The following is a 21690-nucleotide window of genomic DNA, read 5'->3' as shown; positions in this document are numbered from 1 at the left end:
AAAATATGCAAGCTTTCATGTTTTAAAAGCCTATGAAGGAAATTAAATATTGTTGGAGATGCAGCTCCTCTTGGCATTGACTTTTGACAAAGACTTTTTACAAAGCTTTTGACAGAGTTCCTCATCAGAGACTCATGTGTGGATTGCTAACTGGTTGAAAGACAGGAAACAGAGGGTAGGGATAAATGGAGAGTTTTCACAATGGAGGGAAGTAAGAAGTGGGGTTCCCCAGGGATCTGTACTGGGACCAGTGCTTTTTAATTTATTCATAAATGAACTAGAAGTTGGGTAAGCAGCAAGGTGGCCAAATTTGCAGATGATACCAAACTCTTTTGGGTAGTGAAATCCAAAATGGATTGTGAGGAGCTCCAAAAGGATATCTCCAAACTGGGTGAGTGGGTGACAAAATGGCTAATGCGGTTCAGTGTTGGCAAGTGTAAGGTGATGCACACTGGGACAAAAAAACCCAGCTTCAAGTATGCGCTGATGGGATCTGAGCTGTTGGTGACTGACCAGGAGAGGGATCTTGGGGTCGTGGTGCACAGTTCGTTGAAAGTGTCGACTCAATGTGCGGCAGCTGTGAAAAAGGCCAATTCCATGCTAGGGATCATTAGGAAGGGGATTGAAAATAAAATGGCTAATAATATAATGCCCTTATATAAAACTATAGTGCGACCACACTTGGAGTAGTGCGTACAATTCTGGTCACCACATCTTAAAAAGGACATTGTAGAAGGTGCAGAAGAGGGCAACCAAGATGATCAGGGGCATAGAGCACCTTTCTTATGAGGCAAGGCTACAACACCAGGGACTATTTAGTTTAGAAAAAAGATGACTGCAGGGAGACATGATAGAGGTCTATCAAATCATGCATGGTATGGAGAAAGTGAATAGAGAGAAATTCTTCTTCCACTAGAACCAGGGGTCATCCCATGAAAATGATTGCCGGGAAATCTAGGACCAACAAACGGAAGTACTTTTTCACACAACACATAATCGGCTTGTAGAATTCTCTGCCACAAGATGTGGTGACAGCCAACAATCTGTATGGCTTTAAGAAGGGTTTAGATAACTTCATGGAGGAGAGGTCTATCAACGGCTGCTAGTCGGAGGACTATAGGCCACCTCCAGCCTCAAAGGCATGATGCCTCTGAATACCAGTTGCAGGGTAGTAACAGCAGGAGGGAGGGCATGCCCTCAACTCCTGCCTGTGGCTTCCAGCAGCATCTAGTGGGCCATTGTGCAAAACAGGATGCTGGACTAGATGGCCGTTGGGCCTGATCCAGCAGAACTGTTCTTATGTTCTTATGACTCTTAGCACCAGCAACCGTATTGACTCCTAGGGGCATTAGGGGTAGATATAGCCAGTAAGGGCATTCCCCCTCTGACCATGCTGTCTCTACTCTGAATCCCCTTTGTTAAACTCTCAGGTTTCATTCTCTCACCTGAGAGAGACTTCTTTCTTCTCCCTTCCCCATTTCCTGTGTAGCTAGCAGCAAGGTATGTAGGTTTCCTAAATAAACTACTTTATTTGGAACTTTAACTCCATGTCTCCAGACAATATTACTTAGCAGTACTCCCTTATGTGTGCACTTCCACTGAAGCTGGGGCAGAAATGTCACCTCCTGAGCAATCTAACGAATATGAGCCTGCATGAAAACTCCAACAATACTTATCTACTGCTTTCTTTGTTAATGTTATGTTAACTCTGGAAGCTTAGCTCAAGCCTGTCTGCCAAGGAGTACAATTAACCCAGCTCAGGCTTTACTAGGAGGTGTGTGTGTGTTCTGTGATTATGAGCAAGCACAGAAAAGCTACCACATTTGGCACCAGTGACAGGATTCAGTGTACTAAGAATTAAAGGTTTTTTTTAAGTTTCTAGTCTCTTTGCCTATGAAGTTTGTCTTTAATGTGTGTGAATAATGCTAAGTGAAATCTCTGAAAGCTGGGATTTCTAGTGCTCAAGGAGTGCAGCAAAAATGCAAACAATTTATAGTGGTCACAGATTTCAGCTTTTGTTGGTTCAGAATTTAGACTCTCTCTCTTTTTATTAATATTACCCTGAGTTAAGGCACATTTGTTCACCCAGGCTTTTAATTATATTTAGTTTTTAACTTTGTCTTAAATTTTATTTTATTTTATTTTAATGTTTTAACATTTTAATTTTGTTTTATTCTGTACTGTTTTATTGTAAACCACCCAGAGACACAAGTTTTGGGTGGTATATACATATGTTAAACAAACATAGTTTATAAACTGCACCTGTAGATTTTTAGCACATATGGGCTGCTTTTGAATTAGGCACTGTATACTACTCCCAGCAGAATCAATTTTAGCCTCCTCAAACTTTAGTGATCCCCCAGCTTCCTTCCTTTAACAACCTGCCAATTATTTTTATTTATAATTGCAATGCCCTTAAAGAATAATATAAAAAATAAAATCCTGCGACATTCCATACAGAACTGTAAGGAAATCAAATGTTCCTCCTGCATAGGACCCAATTGCCAGGGGATAGTTTGCTTTCCTCTGTTCAGATTATATATTCGAGTCACTTCCCCAGAGTCACAAATAGTCTAAAAGAAATGTTGCCTCCAAGCTCAATTTTTAAATTGATTGTGTCCCTGGAGAGTGTTTAATCTAAAAAACAATTACAATTAAATAAAATGGAGGAGAAAAGCAACATCTTGTCACGTGTTATGAGATTATTTTCATTCCCTTTGTTGTGATCTTTGTCCTTCTTTTTTATGTGCCATTGTACCTTCAAGTTTGATTGCAATAATTATGGCAAAACCTTATTGCTTTCAACGTACAGTGAAATCTGCCCCTCAAGACTCATTAGATGAAACTACTTTGTTAGCTGTGATAGTTTCCACAGCTGTTTAAAGCATTATTGCCATGTTTCTCCCAGGAAACAAGAGGGACAAAATAGGTAAGTTGATACTTGTTGGTGGGCTAATTTCTTTGGAAGAGAATGTACACATTTGTTATGTTTTCTAAGCAGATAAAGGAAGCCACAACTGGCTTCCTTGCTTGTACAACAATACAAGCAAGGAAGAACTGGCTGTAATAGCCATCCATAAACACTTCAGATATATAAAGCTGGTTGCAATAAAGCTGTCCCCAAGATGCTGGCCAAAGAGTAGCTGCCACCAAGTGCATTTAAGAGCAGCATAGGCACTAGGAATAGAGAGAGGGCTAAAGGCCTCTTTTGAGAACCTTTTCATCAACTTCATGTTAAGAGAAACACATAGGCTGCATGTCTGTTATCCTCTCTGGCAGTACTGAAACAAAATTAACATATGAATTTCGAGACCTGGCTGCCAGGATCCTGTGTCAGCATGGAGCTGCTCGCAGCTCTCACTGACACAGAGACAGGAGCCTCGATCATCCGTCCCCTAGGGGAATCCCCCGGTGTACTGTGGGTTACCCGGAAGCCAGGACAACGGGTCCCAGACTCAAAGCGATGCACCCTGCTCTGCACTGCATGGAGCAGTGAGGATCGTGTGGGAGCACGCTCTGCACTCCCACCAAGCAAAAAACTATTGGGGAGGGGCGGAAGAGAAAGTTTTCAAAGCCTTTCCCCTGCCCGCCCACGAGTTCATATGAATGGCCCCAGTTTTTGATTGTGTGAATGACCTCATTGCCTGACATCCAGACTAACAAACGCATACATGATGCACCACATTGTGCCAGGTTAATGCTAACACACTAGAACACAACATTAGAACACTAGAATGCAAGCTCCAGACTTAATGCAATTTAGCTAGTGCAACAGCCTTGTAATTCAGCCAGTGATACACAAGATTTAAAAAGGGTGGGGGGAATGAAGCACTCGCTCCCTTAACCTCATTTAGGAGGTGGGCTTCACAATGCGGTTAGTGGGCGCTGGCCCACCAGGATTGAGCCTGATCCTGGTGGTTCTCAGGCAAGGCCTAACCCAGGCTGGGCGTCCCTAGCCTGGTTTAGGCTGCATGTGAGAACAGCCTCATTGTCATGATACCAATCCAGGAGAAGAGGACAATCCCGGCTGAAGGACAAAGTAGAAAGTTCAAGGGATGCGACAGGGTAGGAAGAACCTATGACCCAGACTCGGACTACCCTGTGTGTTGCTGGGTTCCTCTCGCACCAGGGGAACCCAAACCAGCACCTTCACTGTACCTTGGGGAAACCCTGAGGCCTTCATTCTCTGACGCAGAGAAGTCCCCTGAAGACTTACCAGTATTTGCAGAAAGAAGCCCTCCCTGTGTTGCCAGAGCCAGCTCTTATACAAGCTTGAAGAAACAGATCTTTCCCTAGGGAAAGATCAGGGCTAAATCATTCTACCTAGGCAGCAGCCTTAAAAATCTGCAGTCTACATAAGATGAGCCTTGCTGGATCAGGCCCTAGGCCTATTTAGTCCAGCATCCTGTTTCCCATAGTGGCCTGACAAATGCTTCTGCGAAGTCCACAATCAGGAGATGAAGGCATATCCCTTCTGCTGCTGTTGCTCCCCTGCTCTGAGAAGCTGCTAACATTCCATTAAGGTTGCCCTACCTAGTTCCTGCAAACCCACTAGGTGCTGAGCTTCTGATCCCTGGTCCTTGGAGCTGGTGACACTCCTGGATCCCCGCCTCGGTGGAGACCTCAGGACAGGATGCATATACATTTTGCCCTTCCTCCAAAAAGCTCAGGGCAACATGCATAGGGTAATAACATTTTATCCCCATTTCAATCCTGGGAATAGTGACTTGCCCAAGGCCATACAATGAGCTTATTGGCTGGATGGGGATTTGAATCTGGACCTCCCTGGTGGAAGTCCCATGTTCTAGCTACTATTTCAAATGGGCTGCCAATTAAGCCACACTATCTTACAAGAATCCTATGAAAATAATGTCCATGTATGATTAAAGGTTGTGCAGATGCTGTGCTAAAGCTCATGATAGGTAATTGAGATGGGAAATAAAGTTGATTCACAGGCAATGTTAAGATTTTATAGAAAGAAAAGGTTAAAATTAGAACCTGCCCTTTTAAGCTAACTCAGATTTTAAATGATCTTCTGTCTTATTAAGAGCCCTGGAAATTTTATATACTTCAGTACTTTGTTCAATCAAGTAAAGAACATGCATTAAATACCACATTTTGCTTATGCATTTTACAAAATAGGCAGAAGGCAAGTTAAACTAGTAAATATATCAGCAATAATCAAAATTACATTACAGACATCAGTTTTGGGGCATGGTGCTATTGTTTGGCAATTAACACTTCTACTAAATTGAGCATGCTACAGCATAACTCCCTTGCACATATAAATTTCTTAACAAGCAACTCAATAATTTTGAAATCTTATTTAACATTTCAGTGAAATATCACCATATTGTACAGTTTCGATGGCAATGTAAATATTATGTGAAATGTATTAACAGCCCAATCCTCACCATGTTTACTTAGAATTAAAACCTGCAGAGTAAATGTGAATTACTTCCATGTAAGGATGCATAGTGTTGCAGTCCTTGGCTAAGAAAGAAGTGTGATTGCAATCAATGTGGGGCTTACTTCCTGTGCTTAGGATCCTTGTGTAAATATACTAAAAATTGTTATTGTTTAACAGTAAATCCATAGAGTGTCATTTCAGATTTTGGGGAGCCCCAGAGATTAGGTGAAGGAGGAAAATAGTCACAGGCTCCCAGTATAGTTCAATGGCCTACATACATATATATATCAAGACTAAAGCTAGATCTCTTTGGAGAAAGAGTGGAATAAATTTTAAAAAAAATACATTGCAAAATAGCAGTTTTAGGAGCATGTTTGTAGCAACAGTTTATACTTTATAATAACCAGAAGCATAAATACTTCTAAACAGGGGCGTAACTACCATTAGGCAAGGAGAGGCGGCTGCCTGGGGGCCCCCATGCCTCGAGGGGCCCCCCAGAGGCAAGTCACATGACTATATATTGTGAAGTGTGTGTGTGTGTATCAGCGAGGGGCCCATTTTAAACTTTTGTCTCTGGGCCCACTCCAACCTTGTTACGCCCCTGCTTCTAAAGAATACCAAGCACATGTGGTCTGAAACACAGGGCACTCCCCTCCCTAAATGGCACCTGAAGGTCAGGTCTGGCCTAAGGGTCGGGGTGCTTAGCTCACTTTAATGCGTAGGCTGGCCCTGCTGAATTATATTATATTTCAGATATTATATTGATATAGCATGCAGGCTGGCATTCTTTCATGCATAACATTCTAGGAGTTCTCTCTCTTTCTCTTGCTGCCTTAAATCCCTTTTTGGGAAATAAAACCTTGCAGTATCATCACCTCCCAAGCAGGATTCCTTACTTTGCCTCCAAACAATTTTGCTTTATTTCGCATCTGCCCCCTGCCTATACATCCAAAAACCAGCAGTTATATCTCTGGTTATTATCAAATATAAAAGTATCCACTAAATCAGTGTTTCTCAACCTTTTTGGAGTCAAGGACCGCTAAATTCTTCGTGCAGAGTTTCAAGGACCACTACTTTGTTCATGCACAGTTTCCCGGACCAGCAGTTAGTAAAAGGGTTTCAAGTTTAAGTTTATCTATCTATCTATCTATCTATCTATCTATCTATCTGACTTTTATACTGCCCAAAACTTGCATCTTTGGGAAGTTTATAATTAAAATAATATAAGCATTAAAATAATTAAATTAGGAATCTTTTGCAAACATGGAATATTAGGAGTTCTCAACCTTGGGTCCCCAGATGTTGGTGGACTTAAATTCCCATAACCCCCAACCACAATGGCATTTGACCATTATGGCTGGGGATTATGGGAGTTGAAGTCCACCAACATCTGGGGACCCAAGGTTGAGAACCCCTGAATCTAAAAGCCTGGGTGAACAAATATGTCTCCAGTATGTGCGGGGTGGGGGTGCTTGTGATTACTCAATGGAGAGGGGATGTTGGGCCATTAGAAAAATTCAAAAGCTGCACGGGGCCAACAAAAACAAGCAAGCTTTTAAATTCCCCAAAACTCTTCATCAGGCTGGATGTCAAGCAAAGCAAAAAGGAAGTGAGGAGAGGAGAGCTGGGCAAGTTGTCAGCAGAGCCCGAAGTCTACAGTTTAACCCTCACATGATGGAGGTGGAGTTTTAGCCGGAGTTGTGTAGTTGCAGGGCCGGATCCAGACAACATTAGTCAGAACAACCAATTAAATTAATTTAGTCATCTCTCATTTGTGTCAATGCTGCTTGGTCATGATCACCTGGCTTGATCTGGATCCTGCTCTTAGATGTGCACTTTGTGAGGTGGATCTAATGAAACCCACGCAGCTCCTCCAAAACTCCTTAAAAATGGTTACATGGCAGGTGCTGGGGATGGGTTTTTTTTAATGGTGAAAGAAAATGTGAAGAAGAGCAGTGGGGACCTGGAATTAAAGGGAAGGGGGCGATTCTGAGATGGCGTGAGCGCAGGGTGTTGTAGTGGTGGATGCCTCGTCTTCCTCACTGGGGAGATGAGGCACTGTTCAGGCTGGGCAAGGCAATGGTGCACCAGACTGCGTTTGGAAGGTCGCCTGGGTCCAAGAGCTGCCACTGCTGTGCTTGCGCACCAGAGTGTAGCAGGTGTTCCCCCATCCTCTCTCACAGTGCGTGCCTCTGCGCCCCCCTCCCAACTCTCCTGCATGTGCCAATCACACCAGCCTGCCTTTGGGGCCATGCAGCTCATGTAGTCCCACCTGCGGACCGTGTGTAGCTGCGAGGCAAGCCAAGGCAGCCCTCCTCCCTCCCTCCCTCCCTCCCTCCACCGCTTAGCTCTCACTGCGGCATGATCCTGGCCAGAGGCTGTCTCCCCGCCACCCGGCGAGGTAATAAAGGAGACCACTGTCTTCCACTGGCGGTGCAGACCAGGGGGTTATAGGGGGCCGAGGGACCACAATGCCCCACCAATGCAAAAGGGAAACCGCGTTCCCTCTCAAGGTGCCTTGGCCTCAACAGGCAGCTGGTTTTAAATTGGTTGGGAATAGACACGGACCGCGCTGGGCATCAAATCCTCAGGATCACTTCATTCCAGTGCCATTCATCCAATGACCCTTTTGCATGAACGCACAAAATGGTATCTTGCCTCTCCCCCACACCACGCTGCCTCCCTCCGCCACTTAGCCCTCATTGGTACGCATGCTTGCTCCCCCTCCTCTGAGGAAGGTCCACCTGCACTCCCTTTCTGCAAAGTCCGAGCCAAGGAGGCCCTCCTCCCTCCCTCCGCCGCCTAGCCCTCACCACGGCATGATCCTAGCCAGAGGTTCCACCCCCTGGCAAGGTCACAAAAAGGACTGCCGACTTCCACCGGCGGTGCAGACCAGGGGGTTACAGGGGGCCGAGGGACCACAACGGCCCACCGATGCAAGAGGGAAACAGTGTTCCCTCTCAAGGCACCTCAGCCGAACTAGGCAGCTGGGTTTCAGTCAATCAACCTTTGGCTGCAAACAATGAACAAATAAGAACCAGCAGCCCTTCAAGTGGCACCCACTGCCATACGTTTTCCTACATGCCCCCACACCGCATACAGTTTGAAGCTGTAGATAGGGAATAAGATAGCTGTAGGAAGATCTCAGCAGCACGTGGAGGCAAGGTGGAAGCAGGGTCCCACGCCTCTGTGATACTCCTCCTCTTCCTTTTCCGTGCCATGTGCAAAATCGAGGAAGTGAGTGCCCTGATTGCAGGTTTTTTTGGGTGGGGGTTGACTCCCAGTCAGGGACCGGCACTCAACCCTTCGCGGACCGGTAGTGGTCCAGGGACCGGTGGTTGAGAAACTGTGCACTAAATTGCTCTTAGTCAATTTAGTCTTGACTATGTCCAAGGACAAGCCTTTGAACCTTATTGTGAATATTTCCTTCTGCAGGTCACAGCTTCAAAATATGTGAAAAACTAGTGGAGTTGTACAAGGTGCGGGGTGGGGGGAGAGATGAAACAACAATTTGGATGTATAATTAATGGTCCTTTTAATTATCCCAATTTAGAAGAAAACAGGGTGCTCTCCTCTGTAGCTGACCTTCCAAATTTTCAGGGGACACCTTTGATGTGTGTGTTTGTGTGTAATGATGAACAGTTTTGAAGTGAGCTAGCATATAGAAAAATATTTCTAATTAGGTCTGCCTTCTCACAGTACTATTTATTATGACTTAAAATGTATATTTTGCTCTCGGGTCATTCCTTTATTTCCTGAATACATCTTCATTAGTAAGATCACACACAGTGGATGGGATCCAAAGAGCTATCTCATAGGGATGTGCATGGAACGGGATTTGTGTTCTATTCTGAGCTTAGAATGGAACGCAAATGCCCTGGAATGTTCCATTGGAACAACCAGTCAAGCCGGTTGTTCTGACAGAATGAGTTCGGAACGCTTGGAATGTTTTGAGCATTCCAAGCACTGTGAGGGTGACAGCAGGGTGGGTGGTGAGGGGCACAGGGAAACACCTTTAAAAATCATTACCTGGTGGCAGGGTGGGCAGCAAGGGGTGGTGGGAGGCACCTTTAAAAATCATTACACATCATGATGCTCTTCTGGCCTCCGTGCATGAGCGGCAGCCATGCAAATGGCTGCTGCGCGTGTTCAGAGGCCAGAAGAGCACCATAGGCAGGGCAGCCTTGGTGTGAAATGCCAGGGCACTTTCTAGATTAAACCCTACAACAGTATCACTATGGATCTGCTAAGTGTGCTTCTGTACTTCCTTGGTTGTGACACGGCAGTCCCCGTGCTGACAGCAAGGTGCCGTTCACATTTCCGATGCCTTCTTTCAGATTTTATCTTTGCATTATATTTGTTTGTTTGTTTAATACATTTCTATACCACCCAAAACCTAAGTTTTCTGTGTTATAATGCTAGAACGTTGCATGTGCTTTGCAAAAAAAGTAGCTGTATTTTCCCATTGTGCAGTTTGAGATTCTGGGGATCATTTTCAATACAATGCTGCCAAGCCGAAGCATTTTACCCCTGTTGAAGTTTATAATCTAGAAAGTATCCAGGGGAGGCACCACTGCTTGCAGGGGCTTGCGGATGTGAGCAGTAACCAGATAATGATTTTAAAAAGTGCCTCCTGCCACTCCTCGCTGCCCACCCTGCTGCCACCCTCGCAGAACACAACACTCATAACTCTGAATGGGGTTGTTCCATCCCGAGCTCAAAACAGGCCCTTCATTTGAAGGGCATCCTGTTTTGAGCTCAAAATGAAATGGCCCATTTCAAGTTGGAAAGTTTTGAGCTCAAAACGTTCTGTACATCCCTACTATCTTGGGCCTGCCAAGTGAGATTTTTGCCTTTCCCCCCCTTTGAATAGCTGAGACACACATCTTCCATATCACAAATTGCTTTTGAAAGTCCCTTCAGCATCAAAAGAGGTATGCCATGCCGGGCTATCAGTTTTTGAACTGCTCTCTGCAGCGGGATCTTTAGCAGTCATTTGACCTATAGACATTAGCAGCTGAGATAATGTTTATATCTCTATTCTGTGAAAGGCTGCACTTCCTAATGCCTGTATATTAAAGGTACTAAGCAGGCCAGGCCATTTTTCTGGCCATTGGGCAATCCCAATGCTATGCAACATGGAAAGCGCTACCTGGGCAGATCTCTCATGAGGCACTTCATGCATTGGCCTCAGGCAAGAATGAACCATGGGCTAGTGACTGTAGGCATCTCGCCCTGCCCCCAACTGTACCTCACCTCATCTGTGCTGTTGCTTCCCTTGCCTCTGTGCTTTTCCCCTCTCACTGCCCCCATCCCTTGTATCCCTTGCCAACCTAGATGACTCCTTCTTTCCCCTTGCCAGTGGAAAGGGTGTGCTACCACATGCTGCAAGGCAGAGGTTAGCAGGCATCCAAGCACTGGCAGCTTTGCAACCTGGCCTCTCTTCTTGGTAACTGGACTATTGCAAACACTCTTTCTTTCTCTGACTGTCTCTCCCCTCCAAGCATCAAACTTGGCTGAAGACAAAGCAGACAAGTTCACTGGTTGTGGGGGGAGGGGGAGAGAGCTGGCCAGACCAAGAAGAGAGGCCAGATTGCAAAACTGTCAGTGCTTGGATGCCTGCTAACCACTGCCTTTCAGCATGCAAGCAACCAGCAGTGACAGCGTGCCCTATCCAGTGGCAAGGGGGAAGAGGGTGGCCTCTGGAGCGGTGAGAGACACCGGAGGGTGGGATCAGAGAAGGAATAGGGTGGCATCAGTTCTTGTGTCTGCATGCATTCACATATTTTGGGGTGAATGACCCTACATGGGTTCAATTTTAAAGTGAACCTACCTGTGGACAGGCCCCTCAAATGCAGGATATAGATAGGAAGTATACTACTATACATGCATTGAACATGATATGTGAATAACTGTACGTGCTAACAGATCTGTACATGTGTACATTGTATTCAGGCTGTATGCATGTGGAACATAACACACGCATAGGACCATGGTGTTCAACATTAACTAGAGGATACAAAGCAGAAGTAAACATTTCATGCAATACAAAATAGAAACTATTACAAATATTGTAATCTTTCATAATTTCTTATTCCACCTGCATCCCTACTACAGAATATTAAAAAAAAAATACCTCAAAGGAGATTGAATTGTTGAGAATACCCTCACAGATAAAGACTAGCAATTTTTTTCAGGGGAGTGCTAAACACTGCTCCATATCAGCACTTATCTTTTTATTCTGTACACACTATAACAAAGGAGTCTATCTGAACAATGGGAATTAGAGGAGTGTTAATTACTGCTTAACTTTATATTCCTTGTTGTTGTCTTTGGGAACTAAACAAATCTTCCCCTAAATAGTAGGTAGCTATAAAAATAACAGGAGCCAAGATTTTGCAGCAGCTGGCATCAACTCTGCAATTCATGTGCTATCATAACCTCTCCGCATTGCTCTTTTCCAGGCTGAATGATGCCGCTGGACAGATTACGACTGGTGTTCATACCAAAGCAGACCATCTGGAAATGCAATCGGAACCCAACAACCTCAGGGGATTACTGAGCCCAGCAGAGCATGAAAGGAAGGCATTGTACCCACCACTATTTGGCGGTGTCATGACCTTAGCTCCATGCAGCAATTACTTTGACCCTTTAATATAACTGTGTCAAGTGCAGTCACATTCACAGGTGCCTGTTCAATCTGCCCTCATCACAGAAGCACAGGCAATGCATGCCGGCAGGTACCTTTCACTATACAGCGTTACAGTATTTGACAAAAAAATCTCCCACAAACTTGTCAGTTGCTGGTTGGAGTGTTAATTAGGCAAATAAACAACATTAAATTGGTGTTTACTTCAACAACAAAATATGGAAGCAGACTTACAAGATATTGTCCTTCCTACCTTAAAAGAATGTGGTGGCAGGGGCATAGCAACACGAACAAGATGAGGGGACATATGTCTCTGGGCCCCTGAGGAAGGGAGACCCATCAGCTGGATAACAGCTAACTCTTTGCTCTCCCCCTCACACATCTCTGAAGAACAAGATGCGGGTGGCAGAAGCCCATCTTTACTTTTTGTCATAGGGCCCACTTCAACGTCGCTACATCTCTGCGCGGTAGTTCAGTGAGCAACTGAAGGGAATGAGGTTGGGGAAAGTGTTGCCTTCCAGAAACAGGGCACACTTATAAAGAAGGATGCTTTACAAAAAGGGCTGAGTTTTTCTGTGTTGGGGATTGGGAGAGCTAGGAAAAGAAAGAGTGCTGCCTGTTCTGGTCTAGCTGTTTTGGATTTTATTTACTTCTGAAGCTTCTTTTCCCATAAAAACTACTTCAAGAGATGATGGATGCCTCCTGTCTTGGCTAGCTTATGGTTATAGTTAATTTCTGGTTGAGTTTGATGGAAGCTAAACGGAAATTATGCTGTGCTTAACTCTACTGTTATCTATGCAGTAAGGACCTCTCAGTGCTTTGTTTACCTCCTATTAAATACTAGCTAGTAATACTAAAGATACATCTGTAGTTTTAAGATGTTGTTTTAAAGTAAATTGGTGTCATCATTTGCTCCACTGTCACCTCCTTTTTTTAACCATCATCCCAGTTCTGCACATACTAAATGTATGGACTGGCTGCACTGTGAAAACATTTAGAAAGTCTAGTATATAAGATTGAGAGTTGTAACAGAAAAAATGGGGCAATTCACCATATTTTTGGAAGGTACAGCTTTGTATTCCATATGGTTGCCCTCATCATATGGAATTGTCAAGGATAGTCCAGTGTGTTTGGCAATAATATTGACTTCATTACGCTGTTGGACAACATATTATGGCCATATCTTAACTATATATTATCTGTCTTGGAAGGCTACTAAGTCGTTGCAAAAGTCAGGTCAAGAGCAGGCCATTTACCAATGTTGGACCTACCAATGAAATGTATGTTATGAATGCTTCCAACAGATTTCTCCCTGAATGTTGTGGTTCTGAATTATCTGTTCCTAGTTATGGGGCAGCATGATGTTAGTAATCCATCAGATTACTAATGCCCAGTAATGCCCACTTACTAAGATACAATTGTTTACTAAGATACAATTTTTAAACTCAGACAAATTGAAGCAAAATGGACATGAGGCAACTCCAAAATGAAGTCTAGAAAGTCTAGAAGTAAAATTGGAATGTGGAATATAGACAACTCACTGAAGAATTACTAAATGGAACTAGAAAAATCCACTTATCCCTTGTCCAAGGTTGAGATCATAGATGTAGTTCCCTCCACCAATTTCAGTTTTGCTCCAAGAACAGCAGGGAGGCTGAAAGCCTGATGAAACCATTCTGAAATTACATAGTTTAGCCCTGTTGGGACTGTACAGCTTCAGAAGCCAGGAGCAGGAGTTGAATTTTTGAAAGCTTACCCTCATTAAAAACTCTCTGCTCACACTGGAAGTCTCCTGTGTCTCCCTCAGTGAATCAATGGGTTAATATGTTGGACCTTAGCATAAAAGAAAGATTTTCTTTAACAGACAAGGGCACTTAGCATGTATATGGCAAGATTTTTTTAAAAAATCTTTGAACAGTAAAGCACGAACTATATCTCCACTGCCACTAATTTTCTCTTCTTCCCACATCTCCCAATCCCTTCCTCTGTTCTATTCTAGTTCTGCACACACACCTTTTTGAAATATTATGAACCTATTCACATGAGCAGCCCTACTCAGGCTTGCACAGCCTGAGTAGGACTGATCAGGTGGATCCCTTTGCTCTTTACCAGGGTAGCCTGGGTTTCCCACCCGGGTTTATGCTGAGGTAGAAGGGTGTGAGCGTGCCCTTCTACCCTAGTCCTCAGTCATAGGAATGCTCGGGCTACCTGCAGCCCAAGCATTCATAGAGCCAGGTGGCTAGACCACCCAGCAGAGGGGAAATCCCACAATGCACTATGCACCTCACATGGTGCATCATGGGATTTCTGGAGGCTGGGCTTCATTTTTCCAGCCTGCAGATGGCTGTGCTGCTCACTGCATTGTAGCTCATGTGAGTGCATGAGCAGCTCAGCCAAAGATACAGCGTGGATCGTCTGAGGAGAAGGCAGGTGCAATCCTGCCTTCCGCCACCCTCCCCATTCCCACACACTGTCATGTGAACAACATTCATGTTTACATTCATGTTCGCCCTAAATTGCAATCCTATGGAGATGTACCTGGAAGTAAGCCCCACTGACCACAATGGAACCTACTCGGACTAAATATGTGGATAGGATAGAACTCATCTGAGCTAACTTTATGTGAACAGCACGTTTTTGACATGAAAACGCATTCTGCAGTCCTCCTGCACCTGTATCCTAAGGTACAATCCTGGAAAAGCTGAATCGTGTGGGTTTTTTGTACACAAAAAGCAGCCCTCTTAGCAACAGGCACAGCTAAGTGGAGTGGGAAACATGCTTGCATATGCAACTCATCTATATATATCATGCTGCTTGGGCCTCACTCACTCACTGACATGAAAGCCACAGAGAAAACCACAAAAGATAGCAACAAGCCATTTCACAAGTAGATTCTAGACCTCACCCAGACTACCAGAAAAACTAAACGCTGGTAAATATTTATGTTTACCAACTTTTCATTTTTCTTTGTTTGTGCAATTAAAGGTCTTTTTGTTGAGAGTTTTGGAGTGCGCATTGCATAGCCAACATATTGACTTATTCTACCAGAAAAATCCAAAATCCTGGAAAAATCAATTAATTTGCCGGAAATTGCAGGCAAATACTCCCATTGGAAAATCATGGGGAATGATACCTTCCGACAAACTCTGGCAGTTTTCTCAGGACCTTTCAAGATAGACAATCCAGAGTTTCACTGAATTATGAAGCAATGCACAAGCTATTTTTTTTTTGGTTCACTGCAATTCAATCCATGTCAGATTTGCACAAAAATAACTTAAGAAATAGAAAAACACGAGAAAGCTGAAGTGCTGAAGACATAAATACATTTTTCTAAACACATAATCTCTTCTGCACATCAGCTACCAATAAGTGAAGGGAGAGGGGCATGGTCATTTTGTGGTGGAGGAAGGCTTGCAACCTGCAAGCCGTGTGTGTATGTGTGTGTGTGTGTGTGTGTGTGTGTGTGTGTGTGTGTGTGTAAAGTCTTTTTTGGCATGGGACGTCTGGCATGGGACCTCCCCCTACATTTGTTACAATATAGATATATGCAATAAAAGCTGGCCTTGACAAACCATATGACTATTCAAGTTCTTATTCCCACACATCTCTGCATATACTTATTATAGAGCTATTTTTATACTGGCATTATCTTAACAACATAATTATTCAAGAGTCACAGCTAATAAAACATACAGCTTTTGATTTAATATAACAGACTATTTGAAGTTCTGCCAATGGCCTTCAGCTATCTCTTTCTGTCTAAATATAATTATAACAATCAGATCAAATAACCAGCAGAATAACTTTGCATAAAGAACCCACATCTGTAGTCGTACATAACAACAACCCTGCTGGATCAGGCCCAAGGCCCATCTAGTCCAGCATCCTGTTTCACACAGTGGCCCTCTAGATGCCGCTGGAAGCCTACAGGCAGGAGTTGAGGGCATGCCCTCTCTCTTGCTGTTCCTCCCCTGCAACTAGTATTTAGAGGTATCTTGTCTCTGAGGCTGGAGTAGTATAGTAGCCATTGATAGACCTTTCCTCCATGAATTTGTCTTCCTTTTGTTGGTCATAAATTTCCTGGCCTTCTGTTTCATGGGATGACCCCTGGTCCTAGTGTTGTGAGGGAGGGAGAAAAAATTATCTCTGTCCACTCTCTCTACTCCATGCATAATTTTATACACCTCTATCATAATTTTATACTCCATAGTTGCCTCTTTTACAAACTAAAAAGCCGCAAATGCTGTAGCCTTGCATCATAAGGAAGGTGCTCCAGGCCCCTGATCATCTTGGTTCTCCTCTTCTGCACCTTCCCCAGTTCTACAATATCCTTCTTAAGATACGGTGACCAGAACTGTACACAGTACTCCAAACGTGACCACACCATAGATTTGTATAAGGGCATTATATTATACTAGCTGACCTGGTGCAGAGCATCTGCACCCCTAGTTCTCCCTGTACCCCCCCATCCCTTCAGCCACTCTCCCCCCCCTTCAGCCCCGTTCGTTCTCCGCCCCCCCTTCAGCCCCGGCCGCCAATTCCTCTTGGCAGCTGGCCTGTCAGCCCTAACTGCTGCTTCCTCTCACTGGACGGCGCTTCAGCAGACAGCCTGGCCGCCACCTTCTCTCGCCAGGCAGTACTTTCCCTGGCGGCTGGCCTAGCCGCCTCCTTTTGCCGCCCGGCTCTTCTTCTCGCCGCCCAGCAGTGGTTGGCCTGGCTGCCGCGTCCTCTCACTGCCTGACGCTTTCTCCTGCCATCCAGCGCCGCTGCTTCCTTTCGGCGGCCAGCAGCCGCTCGCCTTCCTCTCCCCCTCCCCTCGCTCGCGAAATCTCGCAAGAGCTGCCACGCGTGGGATTAGCCATGGATATGTATTAGCGAATTTATTATATCATATTATTTAGCAAATTTATTGGCTACCTGACTTCCATAGACTCGAGGCAGTTTACATACATTAAAACAACAATTAAAAGAAGAGGGGGGAAGGGAAAGAAAGGGGAAAATATGAAAAACCAAAAGCCTGGCAAAATAGATAAGTTTTCAAAAGCTTTTTAAAGGACAGAAGGGAGGTAGCATTGTGAATCTCAGGAAGCAGAGTATTCTATAAGGAGGGGACTGCAACAGAGAAGGCCCTCCTACAGGCCCGGGCCCCATGCACCTCCCCTGGGCCTGGAACTCTGAGAAGGCCCATCTGAGATTATCTCACAGGGCAAGTCCAAATTGGACAGGAGAGGCGGTCCTAAAGGTACGCAGGCACCACACCCTGAAGGGTATTATAGGTGATAACTAGCACTTTGAATTGGGCCCAGAAACGAAAACGTATTAGTATTTTATTTTCAGTCCCCTTCCTAATGATCCCTAGCATGGAAATGGCCTTCTTCACAGCTGCCACACAATCTGTCAAAACTTTAATGAGCTGTCCACCACCACCCCAAGATCTCCCTTCTGGTCAGTCACCAACAGCTTAGACTAGGGGTATACATGGACCAATTTTTTGCATTTCAGCTCAAATTTGGAACAAATTCGAACCAAACCACTGGTCCACAAACCAGTTCAGTTGAACCTACCGACCAGTCTGGTCCAGTCGTTGGAACCGGTGCAGAACATTTCAACCCAGTATGATGGTCTGAGGGGCTATGCTTGTAAAAGAGATTCCGGTGAGGATTCCCCTTTATAAGCAAAAGGGAACTGTGCCTTTAAAAGGCCTCTATGGGTGGCCAGGTGGGGGCAGCGAGAGGGAAAATGTAAAAATAGGTGCTTAGTTGATCCTCCGGCGGCAGCTGGTCATGCAAATCGCCTCCACACATCCACAGAGGCTGGAACCGTGCCACTGCCGCTTTTAAAGGTGCCCACTCACCGATCCTTAGAAGCCTTTTAAAGGCAAGATAGTCCTTCGCTTATAAAAGGGATTCCTCAACAGTTTCCCCTCTACAAGCATAGCCCCTCGGACTGAACTGGGTCAAAGTGGTACACAATGGACAGTGTTCAGTTTGATTGTGGACCAAACCTCCTTGCCTGGAGGCCAGTTCGGATCATGATTGAACTGTCGAACTAGACCAGTTCATTGTGGACCACTTTGTGCACACCCCTAGCTCAGACCCCATTTGTGTATATGTAAAGTTAGGGTTTTTGCCCCAATATGCATCACTTTGTACTTGCTTACATTGAACCACATTTGCCATTTTGTCACCCACTCACCCAGTTTGGAGAGATCCTTTTGGAGCTTCTCACAATCCATTTTGGATTTCACTACCCAAAATAGTGTAGTGTAATCTGCAGATTGGGCCACCGCTGTTTACATCAATTTCTAGATAATTTATAAACAATTTAAAGAGCACTGGTCCCAGTACCAATACATGGGTGACCTAACTTCTTACCTTCCTCCATGGTGAAAACTGTCCATTTATTCCTACCTATGTTTCCTGTTCTTCAACCAGGTACCAATCCACACATGCACTTGTCCCCTTATCCCATGACTTATAAGTTTACTCAAGAGCCTTTGGTGAGGAACGTTGTCAGAAGCTTTTTGGAAGTCCAGGTATACTATGTCAACTGGTTACCCTGAGAGCCAGGAGCTCTTTGCACTGAGCACACACCCATAACTTCTGCCCCTAAGGCAGATGGTCATACATGCTAGGGGTTGCACAAAACTACTTAGCCCTGTTGTTGTTGTTCATTAGCCAGCTCACAGTCCAACTACCCAGAATTAGGATGGGGGAAATTTAAAAAGGCACAGGGGGAGGAGTTATTTATTTATTTGTTTGTCAAATTTGTACACTGCCCCAAACTCTTGTCTCTGGGCAGTTAACAACAACATAAAACAAGTTAAAACATACACAAAAATCTTAAAACAATTAAGGCAATTTAAAAATTAAAAACAGGTTAAAACTTAGAAATTTAAAAAGCTGAAAAAGCTTGGCTGAAGAGGTGGGTTTTCAAGTGCTTTTTAAAAAATTGTCAGAGATGGGGAGGGTCGTATTTCAGTAGGGAGCGCATTCCACAGTCTCGGGGCAGCAACCAAGAAGACCAGTCCCCATCATAAAGGGGATGAGGATAGATTAAAGCACAGTCCATTCTACATATCATACCAGGGCAACTGCTGAGCTGTTGGTGCTTTGATGTTTTGGGTATGCAGCTTCCAAAAAAAGAGGGGGCCCTCTGGAACCCTGGAATTCCTGGAGGTTCATTCTCTCTGGTTCTCCACTTTCCAGCACTCTCCTGTTTTTGTTTTGCCCCTCTTCTATGTTGTATATCAAAGTCTATCATCCCACAGAGAAGAGCCTTCCTTCTGCTAGCTCCAGAGTGCCACCAACCCATTGTCCTTGAGCAGCAAAAGCCACCCCCCGTCTCTTCAGAGTGGTATTTTGCAGTTAATCAGAAGGTCCGGGGGAGGGAGGCAGGTAGGAAGGAAAAGGGAGGTGTGAACTCCAGGTGAAGGGGGGAGCTTGTCCCCAGCTATTCTGATACACATCTTAAGAGAAATAAACATATCCAAAGACACTGGCCCGATGGCTCGGTGGCCATTAGGCAGTTACAGAGGCTTTTCACAGCCTTGTCTCTAAGCAAACAGTTATCTTGACTTCACACACCTATTTCCCACAATTCTCCCCCCCCCCCCAAAAAAATGCATACCTTTAACTATAGAGCTTTGAACGGTTCTGTTCATTTGGTGGGGTGTGTGTGTGTATGTATGTGAAAAATATGAGCTGGGGCCAGTCCATGTCAACCCAAGACTCTGGAATGAGCTCCCTGCTGAAACAAGAGCCTCTTCATCTCTGACAACTTTTAAAAAGTCTTTAAAGATACATTTTTTCACCCAAGCTTTTTAACTAGACTGCGGTTTTAAATTTCTTTTAAGGTTTTTATTTTATGTTATGAAACTGCCCAGAGTTGGAAGTTTGGGGCAGTGTACAAATATGATTAAGTAAGTAAGTAAATAAAATGTCCATGAAATCATTTGAACACCCCCAGTAACTGGCAACTTATTTCTAGTCCATTCAAATATATCCACTATGTGATTTACCACCTTGGTGGTGGGTGGCCAGTTGTTTGGGAGAGGCCCGTGAAGTTGTCTGAAGAATCACTTTCAGCATGTTTAAATTGCCTATAATAATAAATTTAGGTGATCTCAATATCGCTTCAGCTACTAGTTCAACAAGGTGGACTAAGAAGTCTGCTATGGTTGGTATAGTAACAGAACCCGCAATCTATCCCAAGCCTTTAATACTGGCAACACACACTCCATGTCAGATGAGTTGGACTTTGAATAAAGTCTGTAAACCAGTTGTCTACAGAAATAATTGTAGCTACACCTCACAATGACTTTCCTGTTCCTAATCCTTCATTGTTGTTGCACTGAGTATCCAGCTGGGGCCATCTATGCATGTATTGGTAAAGTAAAGGTAAAGTGTGCTGTCAAGTTGATGTCGACTCCTGGCGACCACAGAGCCCTGTGGTTTTCTTTGGTAAGTGATTTACCATTGCCACCTCCTGCACAGTACAAGATTATGCCTTTCAGCATCTTCGCTGCTGCCAAATATAGGTGTTTCCCATAGTCTGGGGAACATACCAGCAGGCATTCAAACTGGCAACCTCTGGCTTTCTATTCAAATCATTTCCCTGCTGCGCCATTAGGTCTATTGGTACAACTGCTTTATTCAGACAGGTCTCAGTGATACTGAGTCAAGGTGAGTAGACATACCCTGAATAACCATCAGTCCAAGGATAATGGACCAGAGCCTTTGTATACAGAAGAAGATTTTAATGAATTATAGAATAAATGAACAAACAACATGGAACTTTGAGAATCACCATGAAAAACTCAAACAGGCATCCAAAATGAATAAACTGCAGGTCCCTGATTATATTAAATCAATGTATGAAGTCTGACTATGAAGCCAGAACATTGGTCCATCTAGATAAGTATTGTTTACGTGCACTGGTAGAGACTCTTTAGAGTTTCAGACAGGGTTTTTCCTAAGGCTCTGGAGATTGAATCTGGGGTCTTCTGCATGCAAACCATGTGCTCTACCACTATATAAACTATATATTAGGGAGTGGTCCACATTGAGACAAGATGGCCCAATTTACTTGTCCTTTCCTGGTGGGTTTACAGCATGGATTTGCTGATTTATCTGAGCTGGAAACGTGGATTTATGGAACTCCTTATCACATATTGTTCTTTGTCAAGTAGATGTTGCAATTGTCCTTGCACTACTGATCTGTACCAAGGCAAGCAATTTGTACACAAATCTCTTATAAAGAGAAAATTACTTTAATCTGGTCTAAAAAAGAACCAAATGCAGATGGTTTGTCTGGAAAGAACAGACAGAAGCTGTGTAATAATGATCTGGCAGCTTACAAATAGTATTATTGTATATTACATAAACTAAATCAAAATGAAAGATCAAACCAAAGAAATTGGACAACACAGATAACAATGATTCTTGAAATCTGGTACAGAATGACATGCATCAAGGTAGATATTTCAGACACACAATTTAAGATTTATATGGCAGCTAGTGCATATATACATTCATTTCTATCTTCAGTCTCTCATTTGTTATTCTAATAGTAGAAGTCAAGGTTTGGAGGCTCGTTTATACAATATCAAACTAAATAAACAGTATACTAC

General features: G+C 44.0%; 1 protein-coding gene and 2 long non-coding RNA genes across 14 annotated transcripts in view; 1 reads left to right on the top strand and 2 right to left on the bottom strand.

The window, feature by feature from the left end:
• LOC128343316 (uncharacterized) overlaps window positions 1–12187 on the top strand; it is a 54753-nt gene extending 42566 nt beyond the window's left edge. The window contains exon 3 of the long non-coding RNA XR_008315469.1: window positions 11875–12187. This is a non-coding gene — a long non-coding RNA (uncharacterized LOC128343316). The remainder of the gene's footprint in view (window positions 1–11874) is intronic.
• Window positions 1–21690, bottom strand: part of NRG1 (neuregulin 1) — an 811186-nt gene that overhangs the window by 646878 nt on the left and 142618 nt on the right. The gene's annotated exons all lie outside the window — the stretch shown is intronic.
• The window catches only part of LOC128343315 (uncharacterized), a 169367-nt gene that overhangs the window by 56338 nt on the left and 91339 nt on the right, over window positions 1–21690 (bottom strand). The gene's annotated exons all lie outside the window — the stretch shown is intronic.

The sequence above is a fragment of the Hemicordylus capensis genome, chromosome 2, assembly GCF_027244095.1.
Source record: "Hemicordylus capensis ecotype Gifberg chromosome 2, rHemCap1.1.pri, whole genome shotgun sequence".
In the NCBI taxonomy this organism is placed as follows: domain Eukaryota; kingdom Metazoa; phylum Chordata; class Lepidosauria; order Squamata; family Cordylidae; genus Hemicordylus; species Hemicordylus capensis.
This window is presented reverse-complemented; position numbering and strand designations above follow the sequence as displayed.